The sequence below is a fragment of the Nannospalax galili genome, unplaced genomic scaffold (genome assembly GCF_000622305.1).
Source record: "Nannospalax galili isolate Female #2095 unplaced genomic scaffold, S.galili_v1.0 scaffold682, whole genome shotgun sequence".
In the NCBI taxonomy this organism is placed as follows: Eukaryota; Metazoa; Chordata; class Mammalia; order Rodentia; family Spalacidae; genus Nannospalax; species Nannospalax galili.
In genome coordinates this window covers 1,240,549-1,259,229 of record NW_008348076.1, presented here as the reverse complement: position 1 = coordinate 1,259,229, position 18,681 = coordinate 1,240,549, and the positions used below count along the sequence as shown (strand labels likewise).

Sequence of the window (18,681 nt, the reverse complement as noted above, 5' to 3'; positions counted from 1 at the left end):
GAGAGAGAGAGAGAGAGAGAGAGAGAGAGAGAGAGGAAGAGAGAGAGAAATTGTTTTCCAAACTACAGTTGTACTGTGTTTCAGTTCTGCGAGTACTGTACGAGCTTTCTGTTAGCTGCGCATCTTTACCAGCACTTGGTGTTATTAGCACTTCAAAAGTTCTAGCCATTCTAACAGGTAGACAGTGCTACCTCATTATAGTTTTTTTCATTTTCCTAAAGGCTAATGATGTGGAGTATCTTTTCTGTGGTTCTGTCATTCATGTATCTTCCTTAGTGAAATTCTTATCTCGATCTTTGCCCATTTCTCTCTTTGGTTATTAATGAATTTTGAATTGTTTATGTAGTCTAAATATGTGTAACTTATATAGGTCCCCTGCAAATATTTTCTCCTCATTGTTGACATTTTTTCTAAGTCCCTTAGGAGTATGGAGATCAGAAGTTTCCATTTCCATTCAGTGCTAATTTTTTTCATATGTTAATGTTCTATAACAAGGTTTGAGAAAAGCACACCTTACACAACAGCATGAAAGTACAATCACCATCCTTATGAACATAAAAGAATCCTAAATTTCTTTTATGGATATTTTTTGGTATCTTGTCTTTGTATAATTTAGCATACACAAAAAAGTACTTCTGCTTTCTTTTTTGCTCTGTAAAAGACACCATTAAGAGAATGAAATGTCCAGAAATGGGGTTAAATATTGAGGAGAGGCTTTATAGTTCTATGATCCATTTTGAACTGATTATTTATGTAGGTCAAGGTTTGCTTTTTTCCCACCATACAAATGGATATCTAATTGTCTCGTCTCTATATCTTGAAAAGAAGTATCATTTTCCATTGAGTCATCTTTGTGGAAAAATCAAATGACCAAGCATCTGTGGAGTTCAATTTTGGACTCTATGTCCGCTCTCTCCCTCTCCCTCCCTTCCTCCTTCCCTCCCTCCCTCCCTCCATCCTTCCCTCCCTTCCTCTCTTTCCTTTTTCCCCTTCCTTCTTTTTTTCTTAATTGTGTTTTATTTCCTGGAGGGCAGCAAGGGCACTGCAGTGCATATGTGGAGGTGAGAGGACTTGTGGGAATTGGTTCTCTCCTTCCACCATGTGGGCTCCAGGGCTCCAACTCAGGTCATCAGACTTGGTAGCAGGTACGTTTACCTGCTGAGTGTTGGCCCCTCTTTGATTTTGTGAAATAAGATCTCACCTTAGTGTCCATGCTAGTCTTGAAAGCACTATGTAGTCTAGGCTTGCCTGAAACTCACACTAATCATCCCGCCTCAGCCTCCAAATGCTGGGATTATAGGCATGAGGTACCATGCCTGGCTTTATATTCTATTATACTGGCCTACATGTTTATCCTGTCTCAATTAACTGAATCACAATGACTCTGACATGGTGATCAGTATACTTCTTCAATAACTAGAATTTGAGAAGGTAATCAACAATCTATCTCTCTCTCCCCCTTCCCTTTCTCTTCCTTCTTCTCTCTTCCTTCCTCCTTTACCCTTCACACATAAAATGTATACTCCATATGTGTCATATATTATCTATATTATATATCACTGTTAGGAACCAGAACCTTCGGATGCTGCTCCAAAGGGCCCAACAGACTTAGCCATACCCCCTACAGCCTCTCTCCTCCAGGGGCTGCTCTGACAGGCCACATTCAGATGCAGCTTTTCTCTCTCATAGCCAAGTTCCCCCATATCCATATGGGTCTTTCCAAACAGCAAAGTCCTAAACAGAGAGGTCACAGTAATCACTGTTTCATTACACACTAAATAGGCCACTGTTCTTCTAGTCACCCTTATCCAGGAATGTCCTTGAAACTTTTTAAACACCCACTTCAGCCAGAAATACAAGAAAATATAGTGTCTCTAAGTCTAGGGTGATGTCAGGTGACCTTGGACCCATTTCCTCCTGGAACACCTCCTGCCATCTACTCCCTTACAATAGACCTGAAAAGAACACACTGTGCTCTCTGGGGTGGAGAGTGCTGAAGCTTGCCTGGAGACTTTCCTGTACTGTCAGTTCTAATAAACCTTTGCCTGAATCCGATTCTGCCCATGCACGTGTGTGTGTGTGTGTGTGTGTGTGTGTGTGTGTGTGTGTATGTGTGTGTGTGTGTGTGTGTGTGTGTGTGTGTGTGTGTGTCTGTGTGTCTCAAACTGGGTTTCTCAAGCCCTAGAATCAAACAATAGTAGAAATCCAAAAGCATGGCACCCTGGCATAGTAGGCATCTTAAGTGGAAGGAAATTAGAAACCTTTCTCTGACCTTTTCTTTTTAAAGACCCTTATGTGGCAGGCATCCTGCCCTATACCCAGAGGGAAAGAGCATCATATAGAGAGGCAACCTGAAGTCAGACTTGGCCAAGTTCCCTGTTTTTGTTTTTGTTGATGTTGATTTGAGAAAGGGTCTCACTATGTAGCCCCAGCTGGTCTGGCCTATGTTAACCAGGCTAGCCTTGAACTCAGAGACCTACTTGCCTCTGCAGGGATTAAAGGTGCCACTGTGCCTAGCAATTTCCCCATTTTAATTTATTATTTTTATTTTATGTGTATGAGTGTGTTGCCTGCTCGTGTGTAAGTGTATCTGTGTTGTGCAATGCCCAAGGAGGTCAGAAAGAGGCATCAGATCCCCTGGAACTGGAGTTATGGACAATTGTTAGTTGCCATATGGGTGTTGGGAATTGAACCCAGGTCCTCTGCAAGAGCAGTCAGTGCTCTTAAAGGCTGAGCCATCTCTCTGGCCCCCAAGTTCCCGGTTTTTTACCTCTGCTTTTGTCTAATTGTGCTTCTGTACATCTCTCCATCCTTCATCAACCCTAAACCTGAAAATACAGTTCTGTCTGGGTCTTTAGGTCTTCATTTTTGAAGGCTCCCATAGCAAGCAAAAGTTTTATTACATATTTATGTTTTTCTGTTGCTAATTTGTCTTTTGTTTTATAGAAGAATCAGCCATGAACCTTGCAAAGATTTTTCATTTAGGAAATTAATTTTTAATTAATTTATTCATTTTTATTTCAGTTTAGAAAGAAAGCACCTTTGCTTAGTACCCTGAAAGAGAGCAGTGGGCCTGCCTAGGAGATGAATTTTAAATGCACATAGAGACCAAGTACAATATTTTTTTCTCCATCTAACATTGAAGCTTGAATTGACTTTAGCAATAACAAATAGCTCATCAAATCTATATAGATTTGATCCTGATTTGCATCCCTGATCAGTCATTATGTAAGTAAAGCAGCTGTAGTCAAAAATTTCCCTTCACTGTGCCCTGGAAGTTCAGGCATTTCCATAATCACTTTCACGCAGATCTTTTGCCCTTTCCTTCCTCAATCTACTGCATAGATATTTAAATGCTAAACAAAGCTCATCATAAGTGTTAGAGCATAGTGAAGAAATGGGGCAGAGCATGGGGGGGAGTTCTTAGAAGTCATTTAAGGAAGTAACTGGTAGATTAGAAATGATAAATCATTTAAGAATCTACTTGTCCTCGCTCCAATTTTATCTTTCAAAGGAAATGAGGACAAGTACCCTTAGTCAACTTAAAGTAAGCCTAAGAAATACCAACCACAGTCAGTGGGTGGGAGAGGCTAGCGCACTTCTACCGTGGGCACTAATGAAGGACCCAGTCACTACACCTGGGCATGCCCCTTGTTCCCGACATTGTGGCTAGCTACTTCCTGTTCTTCTCTTTATTTTCTTTCTTAGCTTTAAAACTGTACTTTAATAATTAAAGTGCAGAGCAGAATCCAAATAATCACAAAGAGCTTTTCAGCTAAATGGTTCATCTTCTAAATTATACAGGAACATTAGGTTAATTCTTGCCTTGAGGTATACATAATCCATCAAAAGTTTTATCCAGAAGACTTTTATTAAAAAAAACAAATGAACAATTATAATAAATATTTCATCATTTAAATGATACTATTCCTGAAAGAATATTTGGAATGAAAATAACAAATTCCAGGTTCCCTTTAAAGTTAATGCATACAAAATACCACTACTGCACTTTTCTAGGCCATGGTGACTAAAGTTATAGTTATTTTTGATTCATGTATTGTGAATCTTAGCATCATATTAATTAAATTTCATCACATATTTTTTAAGTAAAAACAATAAATATAATACAGGCATGTAATCCCAGCACTTGGGAAGTAGAGGCAGAAAGATCAGGAATTCAAGGCCATTCTTAGCTACCTAGGTGAGACTAACTTGGAATGCATAAGACCACTTCAAAAGACTGGTCATGTTCCTTCATTTTACATATTCATATCCATCCATGCAGAATAGCTTTAATAATATTATCTTAGTTGAAGTAATTAGAGTTATAAGATTCTGGTAACATGGTTAACAATATCTCCTGAAAAATAATCTCTTAGAAATACTGGATAAAAGTCAGGCATGGTAGCGTACACCTTTATTTTAATCCTAGCACTTGGGAACACAGTGGCAGGTAGATCTCTGTGAGTTCAAGGCCAGCCTGGTCTATGTAGTGGGTTTCAGACCAGCTGGGGCTACAGGGAGACCTTGTCTCAAAAAAAACATTAAAAAAAAAAGAAAAGAAAAAGAAATACTGTATAAATAAAACACTCACGCTTTTAAGTAAATGGTGAAGCCTAAAAAAAAGCAAGCATAGAGGAGGGGCCCAGGAAAAAAAGAGTGAAAAATCAATAAAGTTGTTGAGATGCCTGTCTACATCCTTCAAAGAGCAAGTTAAAAAGTTAACTATAAGGGCTGGAGAGATGGCTCAGTGGTTAGGAACACTGACTGCTCTTGCAGAGGACCTAGGTTCGATTCCCAGCACCCACATGGCGGCTATGAACCGTCCTTAACTCCAGTTCCAGGGGAATCCAAAACCCTCTTCTGACCTCTGCGGCATTGCACGACATGGGTACGCTCACATACATGCAGGCAATACACTCATACACATAAAATAAAAATAATATTTTTTTAAGTTAACCATAAGAGACAGTAACAAAGATTACATGAGCTTTCAATCCAAAATTAAAAGTGCAGGAAGAAAGCTATGACAATGAGAATAAGGAGAAGCCACAGAATTTTGACCAAGTACTTCACAAATGTAATCATCAGGTGAAGATAAAGCATGATATATTTTTAAATAATTTATTTTTTTTGTTTTGTTTTTTGAGACAGGGTCCCTATAGCCCCAGCTCACCTGGAATTCCCTATGGAGATCAGACTGGCTTTGACCTCAGAGATCTGCCTGCCTCTGCCTCCTAAATGCTGGGATTAAAGACATGTGCCACCACGCCTGGCTATGACACTATGCTATACTATTTTAAAGAGAGTTTGAAAGAGCCAAATATAATTCCTAGAAACAAAAATGTAATCACTGTATTCAAGTAGCTGCTCTAATAGCAAAGAAAAAAATGCTAAAAATACCTATATTGAAGAGGGGGTTTATACAAAACAGAGTCTTAGGTTAATTTGTATATAAAAAATCCAAGCAAGCATGCAGCCAAATATTTTACCGAATTTATTCAGAGTAATTAGCATAGCAACATTGCTTTAAGGAATACAGTTCTAAGCTCCCAAATTTGATAGTCTGACTATAGAAAAGCTATCTTGCTCACTCATTCAATCATTTAAGAAGTATTCACTGTGTACCTACTATGCTCTAGGCAGGTATCAATAAAATTAAGGAACATTTATCATTTGTTAGTATCAAACTGAGTGGTAATACTTGGCTGAAAAGAATAGTTCAAGGGCTGGAGGGACGGCTCAGCAGTTCAGAGCCCTGGCTGCTCTTTCAGAGGACCTAGGTTTGGTTCCCAGTACCTACATGGCAGCTAACAACTATCCAGAACTCTAGCTCCAAGGAATTTGACACCCTCTTCTGAACTCTGCAGGCATGTGGCATACTTACATACACGTAGGCAAAATATTCACACATAAAATAAAAATAAATCAATAAAAAATATTAAAAGAAAAATATCATCTAATTTTTATGTCAAGCTTCAAATAGTTTACATAGCCAAGAAATGTGCCAAATATGAAAACTTTATTAGTTCTACAAAAAGATAAGTGGAAATCAGAATTATTTAAAAAATCTTTTGTAGCCCTAGTTGGCCTGGCACTCGAACTCAGAGATCCGCCTGCCTCTGCCTCCCAAGTGCTGGGATTAAAGACATGCACCACCACATCTGACTGGAAAACAGAATATTTATGTGACTAATAAACTATGTCTCAATTGGTGTCATTCCTTGTTTTTTTCATTTTATAAAAATTATGAGGGTAATACAAAAACAATGTTAACAGGCTTTAAGTGTGCTATAGAGGTATAATTAACCAAATAACATTTGAAAAGGCATGCGTCAACACCTGGCTGTAAAATGTTTTAATATACTAAATGTCAGCATTGAGAGTTAAATTTCCATAACTGTTGTTTCTGCAGTTTCTGAGAAACAGCACTGACTACTCTTCTACACTTTTAAAGATTTTTATTTTTAAAAATATTTTATTTATTTATCATTTTTATTTTATGTGTAGGAGTGTATTACCTGCATGTGTGCAAGTGCACCTGTGTCATGCAATGCCCACGGAGGTCAGAAGAAGGTGTTGGAGTCCCCTGGAACTGGAATTACGATAGTCATTACCCACCATGTGGTACTGGGAATCAAACCTGGGCCCTCTGCAAGAATAGCCAGTGCTCTTAACTGCTAAGCCACCTCTCCAGTCCTATCTTCTACACTATTTTTAAGGCTGTTAGTACCGTGAACAGCCTTGGAAGACAGAGAATGTATCAGCCTTCAACACAGAGGTCAGGGCTAATTACCTTTTACTCTAATAACACCTCTGTTCAGGGCTCAGGGCTCCTCTCCTATAATGCACCCAACTGTATGTCCAGGTGTGACCTCAGCCTCTTTGTATGACTCCAGTAGAGCTGAGACTTGGGTAAATGGTGCCTATGCCAATGTACTAGCTCCCTCCATGACCACAAGTGCTAAGTGCTTGTCTGGAATAACCCTGATCATTAGCTTCTGCAAGTCTCCATATATCATGGCCATCCAGCTTCTTAGCTTGCAAGTAAGATAAATCTCAGCTCCTTCATAGTTCTTTTTTTAAATTTTTTTATTTATTATTTTTATGTGTATGTGTGTATTGCCTGCATGTAGGTAAGTGGACCCGTGTTGTGCAATGCCCTCAGAGGGCAGAAGAAGCTGTCAGATCCCCTGGAACTGGAGTTACGGACAGTTGTTAGCTGCCATGTGGGTGCTGGGATTCGAACCTGCGTCTTCTGCAAGAGCAACCAGTGTTCTTAACCGCTGAGCCATCTCTTCAGTCACAACTCCTTCATAGTTCTTCAGCAGTAAGAACCACACCAATTAAGCTGTATTTAATTGATACAGCTTTCTAAATGAAGACACACTGTTTTGTGGTCACTAACTCTGTAATAACCCAAAGTTGTTATGACAGGAAACAATTTGTTCACAGGTTCAAATTATTTTATTTTGCTTCAAGATGGTCTTTAGTGGCCTTCCAACTCTCCTACGTAACCCACTAGAGATCAGCAAGTTCAACCCTACAGCAAAAATTAGGTCTCACGCTTGAGTTCATAAAATGAGTTGTGAGAAGAAAACAGCAAAATTTAATTTTGAAATCTGTCAGGTTCTGATCATTTTAGTATGTAGATTTATTCTCATAAGCGTATACCACCAGAAAAAAAAAAAACCCTAGAGATCTATATAAGTGCATTCCTGCTATTGGCAAAACAATTCAAAGCACAGTTCTTAGAGGAAGTTTGTCTAGGGATAGTCCAGGTGTGATGTGTTTAATAGTTTCATCTTGACTCAACAACAGCTGGTTAAACAGGTGTGCCTTTATGGTCTGTTGCTGCCTTGCAAAGTAAGTGCAGTTGGTGGGCAATGCTTTATTTTATTAGTAGACAATGATGACCTGACAGAACAAGCAACAGATGTATTATTAGCAGCAACCAGCCAGAAAACACTGAAGCCCTTAACAAGTCTCATAAATTCATAGGCTTCACTGGTCCCACCAAACCTGAAAACAAACTGCAATGTATTGTTGTTGTTAATCTTTGCTGGAACTGAAGAAACTTAGGCCCCCAAACTGACTTGATTATAATAGAGATGAATTTTACTGACATCAATAATTTCTAAATGACTGTGTGTACCCACATTTTGGAAATGTGAGACTGTAGGCACCTACCATATTGTGTTTCTTCCACTTTCGAAAAAGTATTATTTTTCATTTTTCGCTGAACTATTTGTTTTTTCTATTGTTATAACTAAAACTCAATGGACTTTTAAAACGGATGCTTCAGTATTGACATTAGTGCTGCAGTAAGCTCAGTGGCAAAGTGCAACCTCTAGGAACACAAAACAAATGAAAACTAATTAACATTAATTTACTCTCACATATTAAGAACACCATAAAACCAGAAGGTGTCTAGGTAAACCCATATGAAGATACTGCTAAAACTTACAATAATAAACAGGCACATTTAGTTATAGAATTTTAAAATTTTATTATTTTTATTTTATGTGTATGAGTGTATTGCCTGCATGTGTATAAGTGCACCTGTGTCATGCAACATCCACAGAGGTCAGAGAGGGTACTGGATTCCCCTGGAACTGGAGTTATGGATGGTTGTTAGCCACCATGTGGGTGCTGGGAATTGAACCTGAGTCCTCTGCAAGAGCAGTCAGTGTTCTTAACCACTGAGCCATCTCTCCAGCCCCTAGTTCTAGAATTTTAAATAAAAATGAAAGTTCGTACAGGAATTATGAAAAACATTTGGTTAGTGTAAGAAATGGGGTTACCGTTTAGGCGTCCTGACACTTATGCTCAAGTTTTTCTCCTATGCTGCCTTCTGACTCCAATTTTTAATAATGGATAAAGAATACCAATAATATCTGTGTCTAAGAACCAAAGGAAATGGTGGAGTGGGAAATATTAACTTACTGTCCCACAAAGGAAAGCTAGAAAAACTAGACATTCAGCATGAACAGATCTACTGACCAACTTAATTAAACTGACATTTGTAAAATATTATTTCTACAAGTACACAAAATACATTAAATTTGTTCCTCAATATCTGTGATTGGTTCAGGACCTCCAGGTACCACACCCATAGGTGTTCAAGTTCCTCATAAAATGGCACCATATTTCATATGACCTATACACATCCTCTGATATAGTATGTCTTAAATAATCTCTAGGTTACTTAATAGCTAAGACAACGTAAACTATCCTATGTAAATAGTTGTTATGCCTTATTACTTAGGAAATAATAGGGTGAAAAAAGCCTGTGCACACTTAGAACAGATGCATTTTTTTTTTTTTTTTAGCATTTTCAATCAATGGTTGGCTGAATCTATGGATGTGGAAAACTCAAGTGCAGAAGGTCAGGTGCATTTTCTGCTATGCATAATCTAGTCACCAAAACAAATCAAATAAGTAAATGCTAAGTCAGAAGTTCCAATGAAGCTGGGCGTAGTGGCACATACCTTTAGTCCCAGCACTCAGGAGGCAGAGGCAGGCGGATCTCTGTAAGTTCCAGGTCAGCCTGGTCTACATAGCTAGCTCCAGGCTACAGGGAGACCCTGTCTCAAAAAGACCAAAATGAAAAAAAAAGAAGTTCCAATGAATCTCAAGAGTTGCTGCAGACACAAAGAGTATGTTCTCTGAACACAATGGGGTCCTGACAAGCCAGGCCTGGAGATGTTGACACTAAGGGAGCTGCACTTTCCTTAATCTGGTCTTATTTTATTATTTTTATTTTATTATTTTTATTTATTATTTATTATTTTTATTTTATGTGTATGCATGTATTGCCTGCATGTAGGTAAGTGCACCTGTGTCCTGCAATACCCACGGAGATCAGAAGAAGGCAGCAGATTCCCCCCAGAACTGGAGTTACAGATGGTTGTTAGCCACCGTGTGGGTTCTGGGAATTGAACCAGGTCCTCTGCAAGAGCAGTCAGTGCCCTTATCCGCTGAACCATCCCTCCAGCCCCTGCTTTCTTTTTTAAAAAATATTTTTATTACTTTTATTTTTATTTTATGCACATGAGTATATTGCTTGCATGTGTGTAAGTACACCCATGTCATACAATGCCTGAGGAGGTCAGAAGAGGGCATTAGATATGATGGAAATGGAGTTATGGACAGTTAGCCTCCATGTACGTGCTGGGAAAAGAACCCAGGTCCTCTGCAAGAGCAACCAGTGCTCTTAACCCCTGAGACTGCTCTAGCCCCTTGCTTTCTTTTTTTGAGGCAAGGTCTCCCTGTAGCCCCAGCTGGCCTGGAACTCACTATGTAGACCAGGCTGACCTCAATCTTGCAAAGATCCACCTGCCTCCAAGTGCTGGAATCAAAGGTGTGCACTACCACACCCAGTTTGTGTTTTTGTTTTCTTGATGACAGCCATACTGACTAGAATGAGGTGAAATTTCAATGTAGTTTAAAGACAAAATCTTAACAAATAGCTCCAACAGACCTGGAATGTGATATTTAAGCCAAGCTACTCTCAGACTCAAGGCAATCCTCCTGCCTCTACCTCCATAGTACTGGCATTAAAGGTATGTGCCACCAAACAAGGCTCAATGTAGTTGTGATCTGCATCTCCTTGATGACTAAAAAGTTTTTTCATGTATTTATTGTACTTAGTGGCCATTTGCATTTCTTGACTGAAAAGACCTTTAATATCGGCTACTTAGGAAGATGAGTTTGGAAGATCACAAGGCCTGCCTAAGTAACACAGCAAAGTTAAGGATAGCCTGGACAATTCAATGAGACTCTATCAAATTTTTAACAATTAAATTTTTTTTAAAGGGTGAGGATATAGTTCTGTGGTGGACCACCTGCCTCACATGTGTGAGGCCCCACATCCAATTCCCAGTAACACACCCACACACAAGACTGTTCTGTTCATTTGCTGGTTTACTGGCTGGATTATTTGTTCTCTGTTTAAGTTTTTGAGTCCTTACATATTGTGCACAGTCATCCCTGTCTGAGACAGTTGGCGGAGATTTTCTCCATTCTGCTGACGTTTCACCTGCTGTGCAGTGGCTCTGAAATGTCAGCTCTTGCTGGTTTTTGAGGGCTTAAGGGTTCTTCTTACAAAGTCCTTGTTTTACTTATACTTTTTTTGGGGGGGGGTCTTTTTGAAACAGGGTCTCCTGTAGCCCCAGCTGGCCTGGAACTTGCTATGTAGACCAGGCTGGTCTCAATCTCACAGAGATCTGCCTGTGTATGTGTGGGCATGTGTGTCCACAAGCATGCCACAGCACATGTGTGGAGGCCAGAGGACAATTTTCAGGAATTGGTTTTCTCCCACCATGTGCATCCCAGAGATCAAACTCAGGTCGGCAGGCTTGGCAGCAAGCACCCTTTACCCATTGAGCCATCTCATGGCCTTTCTTTAATATAGTTTTATTTATTCTTTGAGACTTTCATACATATAAATATTAAATGTATTTTTAAGTTATATTTTAATGTGTGTGATGGCTAATCCTGGATGTCAACTTGACTGGATCTGGGATTAACTGAAATGAGAGAGATCTTGATTGGATCATCTAAAGCTGGAAGACACACCCTAAATGTGGGTGTTACCTTCTGATGGCAGCCCATATAAAAAGCCAAGACAGAGGAGAACACCTGGCTTCTTGCTGCTTGCCTTCTCTCTCTCACTGGTGAGTTCATCTTGCTGCTGTAGACTGAAGACTAGCTGATCTTTTGGAATTCATAAGACCTTCAGCACAAGACTGGGACTACTGACAGCCTCACGGACTTAGCGACTACAGATTCTCAGTCTCTCTAGTGTGGTGCAGCCATTGTTGGACTACTTGGACTCTATCCTGTGAGCTAAGCTGACAAATCTCTACACATATGTATTCATTCTACTAGTTCTGTTTCTTTGGAGAACCCTGACTAACACAATGTGTATGAGTGTTTTGCCTGCTTGTATGGAGTGCACCATGCATGTGCAACGCCTGAGGAGGCCAGAAGAGAATGTCAGATTCCCTGGAACTGGAATTACAGATGGTTGTTAGCTACTAGGTAAGTACTGGAAACAGAACCCAGGTCCTCTGCAAGAGCAGTACCCTTAACCACTGAGCCATCTCTCTAGCACCCATTCAACGTGTTTTGATCATATCTACTCCTCTCCTCCAACTCCCCCAGAATCCCAATATGTTCCCCTCCCAACTTCATGGTTTTTTGTTTTGTTTTGTTTTTTGCTTTTTAATAACCCACTGAGTCAAATTACTGCTGTCTGTGCATAGACATGGGGCTATCCACTGGAGCATAGATAACCTACCATTGACAACATCCCCCCTCATGTAACCTACCATTGACACCACGGCCCCTTCATGTACATCCCAGCAGCTATCAACTGCCATTATCTTTTCAGCTAGGGGTGAGACCTCACAGCTCCTCCCTACCATGCCTGTATCCTAAAGTGTTTCCTCTGTTCTCCTTTAGCAGTGTCCAAGTTTTAGGTCTTACATTATGGTCTTTGATCCATTTTGAATTGGCTTGGACAGGTAAGGAATTGGGATCTAGCTTAGCTTTGTATAGGTCGATATCCAGTTTTCACAGTACTACTTGTTAAATCTCTCTTCTCTCGAAGCCGGGTGTGGCGGCACACGCCTTTAATCCCAGCACTTGGGATGCAGAGGCAGATGGATCTCTGTGAGTTTGAGGCCAGCCTGGTCTACATAGTGAGTTCCAGACCAGCTAGGGTTACAGGGAAACCCTGTCTCAAAAAAACAAAAATAGAAAAAAAGAAAAAAGAAAAAGCTCTCGTCTCTCCAATGGTTTTGGCCCTTTTGTTGAGCTACACAGACTTCTTTTTAAGTCTTTTATCAAGACCTAAAAAGGTCTTGTGCCAGTACGATGTTATTTCTGTTACTATGGCTCTGTAATATAGTTTGAAGCAAAGTCTGAACTTCAGTGTTAATCTTTTTGTTTAGGATTGCTTTGACTATTTTGAAGTCTTTTGTGTTTCCATATGAATTTTGGGATTTTTTTTTCTATTTCTATGAACAATGCCATTGGAATTTTGATGGGGATTACACTGAATCTACAGATTGCTTTAGGTAACATGGCCATTTTAACAATATTAATTCTGCCTACTTATAACCATGAGAGGTCTTTACATCTAATGTCTTCTGTGATTTTTTTTCTTCAGTGCTTCACAGTGTTCATTGTACAGGTTGTTAATATCTTAGTTGAGTTTATGTCTAGGTTTTTGTTTTGAGGTTGCTGTGAATGGGATTCCTTCCCTCACTTCCCTATCAGCGTGTTCACGGCTAGTACCCAGAAAAACTACAGATATATACATTATGCCCCTTTCTCTGACGTTCCTTACATTCTACTGTCTTAGGTACGGATAACACCCTTTTGGGTCAAAAATCATATTCAAGGGACAAAGGATGGATCTGATATAAAAGACTGAAACTTGGGAGACTCCATGGAAGAGAACATACCCCTTGGACTGTTATAGAAAAGGTAAATAAACATACTATTTAAAGCTTTAATTTGGATCTCTTTACCTAGTTGAACTACAGCTCAACTGATAACAATAGTAAGGAAAAACAAGATGGCTCAGAGACTTCTTCAGAGCGAATTATAGTCATTCCACTGAAATGGAGTACACAGATGATACCATTTCTCTTTTCTGTTGAGAGAGGGTATCCCTGTAGCCTAGCTGCCTGGAACTTGCTATGCAGACCAGGCTGGCCTTGATCTCAGACATCTGAGTGATGGGAAAAGACATGTGCCACCACACCTAGCAGATGATACATTTTCTAAAAAAGAGATGATGAACTTTTTTATTACTCCTCCATTATAATGTAGCAGGGCTACAGGGTTGTTTCTATAAAATTCAACTCAGCTAAATTAATGTACTAAGTCTTTGGCATAGTCACAGAATGTTAATAGTCACTGCAGAGCCTGCTTACATGGACCACCTGACATAGTACCTATGCTTACCAAACTACTAGCATGTTTTACTGAATGTGGGCCTCACAGGCTTAGAATTCGCTAAATTATGAGAATCCAGTTGTTAAAATTCATTATAAGGGAAGAAAGATTCACTAGAAGGAAATGAACAGTGTTAGGCTGGAGAATGGCTCAGAAGCCAAGAGTACTGGCTGTTCTTGCACAGAACCTGGGTTCAATTCCCAGCACCTACATGGTGGCTAACAACCATCCAGAACTCCAGCTCCATGGGATCTGATGCCATCTTCTGGCATCCACAGGCATTGCACACATGTGGTGCATTTACATACACGCAGACAAAACACACAACAAATAAAAAAATTTTAAGACAATAATTATATGGATTCATAAGCCCCTCACTTTACACATTCTTTTTTCAGTGTTTCTACACTAATTTTAAACTAAGGTAGCATACAGTGAAGACCATGATGGACAGTAAATCCCAGCTCTGTTATATTTCATAGAGTTCTTGATAAATCCTCCCTTTTTTTGGAGTCCATGTCAAGTCACCAGCTCATGAACTCTTTTGTATTACCCTCATTTCTCTTGACTAAGTTGTATGGCATTTCTGTACATAGTCTGCGAGGCTACATTATCAAATACACTTTACAGGTCAAAATTGCATATACAAATGTCTGTCTTATCCTTACCCAAACTAAGTTCTTTACATTTTTTACACTGCATAGGCAGAGCTGGCCTCATTTTTAGTACTTACTGAAGGATAGTGAAGACAGAATAGGATGAAAACAAAAAGGAAGTCTTTTGTTGTGGTCTGCTTGGTTTTTTTTTGTTGTTGTTGTTGGTGGTGGTGGTGGTGTTTTGTTTTGTTTTTCTAATATGTATGAGTGTTTTACTCAAACACATAAATTTTTAAAAAATAAATAAAACATTAAAAATAAATAAGTAGCTGGGCGTGGTGGAACATACATATAATCTTAGCATTTGGGAGGTTGAGGCAGGAGGACTGTGAGCCTGAGGCTAGCCTGGGCTACAGTAGTCCCAGGTCAGCCTGGGCTACATAACAAGACCCTGTCTCAAAAGACAAAACCAAAAAATGCTTTTGGAATAAAGAAATGTTGGATTTCAGCAGACCGCCAGAGAGTGCTGAGTTCCGGCCTCCCTCTGGCAGAGGGCCTGAGAACGCAAGGGACTATCTGAGAGCCCCTTGATCCTGCCTCCACGTGGTGAAGGAAGCCTGGGTGTACCTGCCTGGAACCTGAGTGGGCTTCTGTGGCCAGCCTGGTCTACATAGCAAGTTCTAGGCCAGCTGGGGCTACAGGGAGACCCTGTCTCAAAAAGACCAAAAAATAAAAAATAAAAATAAATTAATAAATAATAAATAAATAAATAAATCAGAGATCTGGAATTTTTAACCCAAAGAGTAGAAACAGCTTCAAATTAAACTACAATCATGAATAAAACAATTCTCAAGGTGAAGCCTATCATATGTTAGATAACAGCATCTACTGACTAAATGCATATTGCATCCCTACACATACGTATCTGGAGGAAGAACAAAACGGCAACTGTTATAGACCAAAAAGATGCAGTTAGCTTGTGAGCAACTACTTGTGGGTAGTCAACTTCCCAAAGAAAGGCCATCCTGATACTCCATCAGATAAAAGCAAGAGCACCAGCTTCTGCTCTTGAAGGCGGAGACAGTTACTTAGATTGCTCTGAATAAGACCTTTGTTTCTAGTTCACAAGCTGTGCAGTTCAAATAAATATGCAAGAGAGGAATGGTTTCCTAAAGAATTAGTTGGACTAAGGTATAAAAATACTGTCATCAAAGGTTATCCTCCTGGCTCATTCCCCAAGGGAAATTCACAAAGTTCCAATCCAAACAAAAATAAGGTTAAAAAGCAATGACTGCAAGGGCTACCATATCTAAGGCTGTCATAGTCAATGACAAAAATAAAAGTTATAGTCCACATGTATTCTCCAAATAGCTAGCATGGCTGCATGGGGGCCAGTTACTAACTGGCTCCTGTGCACTCTGTGGTGCTGCTCCAGGTCTTTGGCAATACTACCATCTTATTCTGACCTTTAAAATCCTAGCTAACCCGTTTGTTTATAAAGTTAAATACGCATACCTTTCTTCAAATAAAACTTTCCAGGGAGGACGTCTTATGAATTAGTCTATTTAAATGGTGGGAGGGGCAGGCAAGGGAAGCCAGCCAAGCCTCTCTAAAGCCTAAAGCTCTGAAACACTAGATTGGGGTCACAGTTGGCAAAAGAAAAGGATTATTTCCAGTTTCCTGAGTTTATTCTTAAAATGCAAATGGTGAATAGTGTTTGATGCTGATGGACTAAGATTGGAAGCAGAGGAACAGGCAACATCTTATCTATACACATAAGCAAATCTACTTGAATGCAAAGTACAGCATAAATTTTCCATCTACACTACAGAAGCAAACTATTATGTATCACTATTTCATACACGGTTCATAAAAATAAAGTATTATTCTAAAAACAATCTTACCATAGACTTTTCAAGGTTTAAGCAGCAGCCAACCAGCAGACTGGGTTTCATAATCCCAGGTGACAAATAGAAGCAAATCTCAAACTTAATTTACTTTGCAAATAAACTTCAAATTAAGAAGGCAGGTGGAGGTGATTGATAGTCTACATACAAAACTGTTCACAGTGAGGGCTGGAGAGATGGCTCAGCAGTTAAGAGCACTGACGACTCTTGCAGAGGACCCAGGTTTGAGTCCCAGAAACTACATGATAGCTAACAACCATCTGTAACTCCAGTTCCAGGAGAATCCAACACCCTCTTCTGATGTCCGTGGGCACTGAATGACACAGGTACACTTACATACATGTAGACAACACACTCATACATATAAAATATAAATAATAAATTTAAAAAAAATTGTACACAATGAGAGTCTATATCTACAAAGAGCATCAGGAAAATTAGAAGCGATGTCAAAGTTCAAATCATATAGGGCCAGGAAACAACTACCACAAACAAACAAACATAAACCTTGGATCAGAGAGGCCATTATCAGCTCCACTTCTTTCTTACTACCAAGCATAGTCCATCCAATAAATTAGTTTTTGTACCCAAAAACTTATCTTGAAGTTGTAACACACAGTAAGTCTGTGGTCTTCAGAAAAAGTGAACCAAATGCTTGTTTTCTTCTTGTGTACTAGATTGCCCATGTGATCCACAGAACAAGTCATTTTTAGCTTGTTTGTTTGTTTGTTTGTCTGTCTTTTTGACACAGGGTCTCCCTTGTAGCCCCAGCTGGCCTGGAACTCACTTTGTTAACCAGGGTGGCCTTGAACTCACAGAGATCCACCTGCCTCTGCCTCCCGAGTGCCGGGATTACAGGCGTGTGCCACCTCGCCCGGCTCTACTTTTAGCCTTTTCACTTATTAAAATGAAATTCTGGACTAGAGAGATGGCTCAGTTCAGTTCCCAGCACCCATGTGGTAGCTAACAACTGTCTTTAACTTATTCTAGGGGATCCGACATGCTTTTCTGGCCTCTATGGGCATTGCATGCATGTGGTACACACATGCAGGCGAAACACTCATACATATAAAATAAAGTATTAAAAAATTAAAAAGATATCGGGGCTGGAGAGATGACTCAGCAGTTAAGAGCACTGACTGCTCTTACAGAGGACCTGGGTTCAACTCCCAACACCCATATGGTGGCAAACAACCATCAGTAACTCCAGTTCCAGGGATCCAACACCTTCTTCTGATATCCTCAGACACTGCATGACATGGGTGCACTTTAAAAAGATATCAACCAAACAGAGGAGTCATAAATGGCCTAGAATGTAAAAATAAGATTTAAAGTAACATGTTTGTTCATATCCTGTTTCAAAAAAGTTAAGTCAATACAAAAGCAATGAGATGGGCAGAGAGATGCCTCAGCAGGTAAGAGCAAGTGCCACCAAGTCTGACAACCTGAGTTGCATTTCCAGGACCCACATGGTGGAAGGAAAGAACCAACACCCACAAGTTGTCCTCTGACCTCCACATGTGTGCCATAACATGCACCAATGTGCATGTATACACATGTACAAATGGATAAATAAATGTAATTTTAAAGCTAAAACTTTAAAAAAGAGCAGTTAGGGGAAGTATGCATGAGGACAATATGTTTCACTGAGGTAAAAAAAACCTCACAATTTAAAAAAAAAGAATTCTCAATTTCAAAGGACACCCTTGAAACTTGGAACAGCCCTTTACTTCTATGAGTCTGTGCTTTTACAGTCAGGTTTGGAGTAATACTTTCTAAGAATAAAGTAACAAGATTCATACACTCTGGTCTGTCCTTAATTATATGTCAGTCTATCACAGATGTATTCAGAGTCTTTTCTGTATGTTCAATGTAAGGGGTATAACACATAGTTCATGGACTCATTTTTAACTAGAGAAATAAGAAAGGTATGAGAAAATAAGTTGAAAATCGTAAAGGGCTATGTAAGTGTTAGGTGGTGTTACTCACACTGAAGTGTCAGGAGATACAAAGGAAAGGTAGAACAATACAGGGGAAGGACTTTCACAGGAGCAATGTGTTGTTAATGCCATCACACTGGATAATTTGGACTAGAAGAGTCTTATTATGGCAAATAGCCTGTTTACACTGATTATGTAAGGTAACAACACATGTTCATAGGCGCTTGTAAATATAGAACTCTTAATGAGACTAGACAAGAAGAATGT

The 18,681-nt window shown here is 39.5% G+C and overlaps 1 protein-coding gene and 1 pseudogene across 1 annotated transcript in view; both read right to left on the bottom strand.

The window, feature by feature from the left end:
- Positions 1-18,681, bottom strand: part of Commd1 (copper metabolism domain containing 1) — a 137,489-nt gene that overhangs the window by 61,941 nt on the left and 56,867 nt on the right. The window lies entirely within an intron of this gene.
- Positions 469-564, bottom strand: LOC115072291 (annotated as a pseudogene).